A 6,000-nucleotide genomic window follows, 5' to 3' on the forward strand; every position below is an offset into this window, starting at 1 on the left:
TTCGTGTTGCTACACCATTCACCAAATAACTCATGGTAAATCATTTCGATTACAGCTGACGATGGTGATTTCATGTTTTGCCATTACTCATCTAACGCGCGACATCATCTCTGGGTTTTCAGAGAGGCACGAGAGCACTGGTTGCAACATTTCGTCTGATTGCCATGCTGATCCACATTGAGTAGGTGCGGCACCCTTCTAACCAAAAATTTCCGACAATGGAATTCCACGTGCAAATTTTAATTGTTTGATGTTCTTACCTTATCAAGATTTTTTGCATGTGGACTGGTTCTTATCAAAACGTGTGGTTTTCAAATATAATCGCACAAGTGGAAAGTCGCAGTTTTACATTTTTAAAGCACTCCCATGGGATTAGGGTGCTTTTAAATTAAAAAAATTCTAAACTCTATCCCCACTAAAAATAAAAAAAAAATCTCTGGTATACTGGGGAGTTATTAGCTCTTAGAAATGATTTACTTAGTTACTACCACTCTTAAAAAACCAGTGGAAGCCGGAATGACAAAGAGGCTTACTTGAAATACAAAAGAGATTATTATAATTTAGTTAGGTGTGCAAAAAATAATGCTTACAAGGAATTTATATTGAATGCAAAAAATAAACAAAAGGCAGCATAGAGTGTAATGAATCGAGAAGTTGGTCATGGTAATGGAAAAGAAAATCTTCCTTTCACCCCAGATGCTGTAAATAATTTTTTCTTAAAAGCTGTTGAAGACAATTTGTTCTCTCGAAAAGTTGATGCTGCTAATATTGGTAATATGCTGCAAAATCTTCCTCCGAATAATTTAAATTTTAAATGAAATTTTGTTACTCCACTTGATATTATATTGACATTTAAAAAATCCAACAGTAAGGATATTTATGGTCTTTCTAACTCCCTAATAAAGGACATTATTGTGCTCATTGCGGAACCATTAGCAATGTTAGTCAATTTATGTTTTGAGACAGGAGATTTTCCAACAGCTCTAAAATATTCCAAAACAGTACCTGTCTATAAGAAAGGTGATAAAGATGACTTAGCTAACTACCGCCTCATTTCCATAGTCCCCGTTTTTGGTACAATTTTTGAAGCTATTATGAAAGATCAAATATGTAATTTTTTTGAGTTAAATAATCTCTTTTCCAAATCACAGTACGGCTTTCGATCTGGGAAATCTACAATTTTGGCAGTAGAGTCCATAGTTAATTATGTCATTAATGCATTTGAAGAAAAGGAATCAGTCTCAGTGACACTATGTGATCTTAGTAAGGCCTTCGACTGTGTTAATCATTCAATATTACTAACAAAGCTAGAATATTATGGTATTAAGGGAGTTGCACTGAAACTAATGAAGTCATATTTGGATGATCGCCACCAATTGGTTGAACTTGATGGCTGTCGGTCTGCAGCTCTTAAAGTAAAATGTGGTGTACCACAGGGCTCTGTGCTTGGCCCAGTACTTTTCATTATCATGATTAATGATTTGCCCTGTAATATGAAACCTAGATCTGTTTTATATGCTGATGACACTACTTTTGTGCAAAAGTGTCAACATCCAGAAGATGCAAAGTTACGATCTAGCGCTACCCAAAAACAGGCTAAGGAATGGTTTGATGTTAATCATTTACAATTAAATACTAACAAAACTCAGCATATTGTGTGCAGTCTTAAATCAAAAACAACTGATATTGAAACTGCTAAAATACTAGGAATTTATATTGATACAAAACTTAATTGGGAGACTCACATCAGTCAGACCTGTAATAAACTTAGTAAAGCTGTTTATATGTTAAGAAAGCTCAACTTTATCATTTCAAATGAGTATCGTTTAACACTTTACCATGCCTTCTTTCAATGCCACTTGAATTATGGTGTTGAGTTATGGGGTCATTCCCCTCATGTTAAACAAATTTTGCTACTGCAAAAGAGAGCTATTCGCTCTCTTGCTAATATACCACCACGTGATTCCTGCAAACCTTTTTTTATTAGGTATAGAATCATGACTGTATTTTGTTTGTATATCTTTAAGGCTCTGATTCATGTGAAAGTTAATCTAGAAACTTACAAATTAAGATCCAACCTTCATAACTATTCCACAAGAGGTAAATCGAATCTAAATACTACTTATTGTAGATTGTCATCAACTTACAATACATTTCACAATATGAACATACGACTGTATAACCATCTGCCTACTCAGTTGAAATCAGATGGTATCCAGAGTTTCAAGAATAGGGTATATACCTGGTTACTTACTCACCCACTATACTCATTGGATGAATTCTTTTGTGACAATTTTCATCACATTTAAGAAAGTATGTTTATATGTTAAATAATACTTATATTGATGACATTTAATATGGTTGTACCATTTTTAAAATGAATAAAGTATTATTATTATTTTACGGTATTATTCACTTTTGTTAGCACTGTCCTGCAATTCCTTATGGCGTCAATTTACCGCCTTGCTTATATCAAATAATATCTAATGCGAGTAATCATTGAGATTAATGGTCGATGCTGTGATTTTTCAAACTGACACAGGAAATGTTATACACCTGTAATTTGGTATCGTCAGTGATATTATTAGGCAATAAATATATTTGGTTCCTTCTGCTTGCCCACTTCCACTAGATGATATTTCCTTTTTCTCTAGGCTCTTAACCTAACAATTTTATTTTCAAAGCTTCCAGACATGCTGTTTCTTCAAGCAAAAATGTGCTGGGTTTTTTTATTAATTATTTTGGGTGAAGCAAATCAATAGATGGACCAGGAGAGAAATAAGGTGTCCTTTTTTTAGGACATCAGCCATGATGGCGAATTGGCAGACCAAATTTTGTTAGGCATGTCCTCAACTGATGAGGATGTAAGTGGACGGACATGACCATTACGTAAGTTAGTCTCTGCAACTGCTATTCAATAGAAACCCATTCAAAAAAATTGGGAATAATGATATTTTTAAATGAAACAATCCAGGTTACATCGCCAACTTGGATAAAAAAATATGATTTCTTCTGTTAATATTTGCCTTTCAAAACCTCTCTGTGATGATTTTCTTTCGTGAGGCCATTCAATCTTTCTTTTTCTATCTTTCAGGAAGATGCATTGCAGCTTGTGACTGTGTTCTTGGTCGAGTATCTGGACAGATTTGTCGGCTTGCTCTTTATCATCCATCAGATATACCTCATGCTTTGGAGGCGTGTCAACTGAATGTGGCCTGTGTAAAGGATAAGCAAATTATGCTTTCAAAATTACACAATGAAAATGTAAAAAGTTGATAAATTACTTTTACTTCATTTGAAACTCAGTAATATGTGTAAACATACTTTTAGAAAGGTATAGAAAAAAGAAGCAGTTAAACTTTACATTTTGAATCATGGGCTGTTTCAAATATGGTAGGAAAACGTTTCTTTGATTGGGAAATTGCTTAACCCATTACACTTTAATAGTGTTGCTTGGAAAAGTCATCAAAGAACACAATCTTTGAAAGTCAATTTAAGATAAAGTATTTTTTTGGAAAGAGAAGTAATTCGGATTGGTTAGTATTTGGACTTCAGTTTTTAGATTCTGTCGACCTTGAAGAAGAAATAAATGCTGGGATGTTAAGATACCACTAAACAGGGAATAGAAGGCATATTTGACATTTTCACAGGTAGGAATACTGCCAAATAAATAACAATGAATTAAAAATAAATTTTTACTATGGACAAAAGTTTTTGTGGTGCATAAATTAGAAGAGTAAACAGTGTTAGTGTTAATATTAATAATTAAAAGCAGAGTTGTGGATATTCTCTACAGAACAATTAGCTGGTAAAAGTTTATAAATAATAAAGAGAGATTCAAATTTCATAAATTAGAACCAGGCATCAATCAAAAAGGTAAAACATCTGTTGAATAGATTTGGAATAGGGAAATCGAAAAAAATAACTTAATGCCAACAATAACAAATGATATTCAAGGAAAACAAAGTCAGTATTACTGTACATAATAGCCAGAAAATAGGAGCTGTTTAACAATTCTATGAAACTTGAAAGTTTTGTCATCTTAAAAGTCAATGTGATAGGGTCATAAGGAAACAAATTTATAATATGCTAACATGGAGATAATTTATTAAGAGAAAGTAATTGATAAACATTAAGATGTCCCTTTCAAAACCTTTCATATGGATTATGATCATGAATGAAGTCTAGAGTAGATCCCTGAAGCAAAGTTATAAGCTTAATTTGAAGGATTTTCAAACGTAGAATTGAAGAAGAATGGGAAAGCAAAGATTGAGAGAAATGAGCACAATAGTAAAAGGCTAAGTATGTTGTGATAACTTGTGTATAAAATGCAATTCAATTACCTAATTTGTAAAGAATTAGTTTCATGTTTCTTATTGGACTACTGAGTACCATTAATCAAAAACTGCTTAGCAATGAAGAATATTTTCTCAGGAAATTAAATCATGGATAGAAGTCATTTTATACAATCAATATTGAAATTTTCTCATTTTTTTTTAAATTGTGCCAATGACAAAAAGAGGATTGGGTGATGGAGCATGTAAAATCAGGGAATTGCTTTAGAGACAGCCTTAAAATAGTCATACGTTTCATTTAAGGCAAATATATACCTTGCATTTGTTCTCCATAGAAGAATTAGTTGATAAAAGCACATAAATAATAAGAAAAAGAGATTCAAATTTAGTCAATTAACACCCAAGATTAATGAAAAAGGTTAAACATCTGTTTAATAGATTTGGAATGAGGGAAAATCAAAATAAATTAATGAAAATGACTTATTAATTTTTGACATTCAAGGAAAAATATGGGTATGTAAAATAGTACATAATATAGGGGAAATGAGAGCTTTTTAACCATTGTATGAATCTTGAACGTGTTTTGATAAAAAAAGGTAATATTTTAAGAGTAAAGGATAGGCCTATCAGCATCTGGGCCTTAATTTCATTCACTGATTAGAATGGTCCAAATTGTCACATTGTGGAAGTGATGCATATCAGAGAGGTGAAGACCTTGTTCTTATACATGAGTTTTGGTTTGCATGGCCTTTGTTTTGACGTGCAGAGTCTTGATTATGACTTTGTAATTTGATTCTTTGGTCTCGGATGTTGCAACTTTTGCTGTGGGCATATTGTTTTCCTTTCCAACTTTGTGTCAATTCCAGCTCCTCCCTCTCACTCCTTCTCTATCTCCCCTTCCTTATAGCCTCGCATCTCCCTTTCCTATCACCCAACCATTCATCTTGCCCCTCCGCCTCTGTTCTCCCCTTTCCCTGGCCCCCTTCCCTTTCTCTTGCACCCCTCATCTCTCCTATTCCATCAGTCATTATTTCTATTTTTTTAATGAAGATGGAGGTGAATTCTATCCAAATGACCAAGAAATAATATGAATGTGGAAGAAAACCCCAATGGCAGTAAAAATTAGTTGAAAATCTCTTGTCAGAGTAATTGTTGTGTTTGTTTAACGGGAATAACCTCAGGGACCAACCACAACCTCTCGACCAGAATAGTTTCTGTGGGGCTTTACGGGAAATTGATATGTGTCAGGGACCATAACACAGCCACACTCACACTATCCTCACTGTAATCCTTCACGAGGCTGTGAGACCCCACTAAAGAATTTCAGGTAAAGATGGAATCCTTCACTAGGCTGTAGAGTAGACTCCATAACAGATTCCAGGAAATTCCCAAGCACACCCTTTGTGTCTGGTACAGACCAATCACACACACAAGCACTCAAGAAACACACACTCACACACTCAAAAGGGCCCAACTTCTGGGAGAATCTGGACACAGGTAAAGAGTAACTAGGAAATGCATCTAACACTGGTGAGTTGGCCACAAAGTGGCCCTCTTCAGCATACTGAAGGGAAAACACCTCCAACACAAGGTTGAATAAACTTTCATTATGTAATGTAATAAGGTCATAAGGAAACCAAATGTAATATAATAAGTTGAAGGTAATTTATAATAAGAGAGTAATTTCAGAACATTAATATGTTGC

Source organism: Hetaerina americana, unplaced genomic scaffold (assembly GCF_022747635.1).
Source record: "Hetaerina americana unplaced genomic scaffold, ioHetAmer1.1.p SCAF_119, whole genome shotgun sequence".
In the NCBI taxonomy this organism is placed as follows: Eukaryota; Metazoa; Arthropoda; class Insecta; order Odonata; family Calopterygidae; genus Hetaerina; species Hetaerina americana.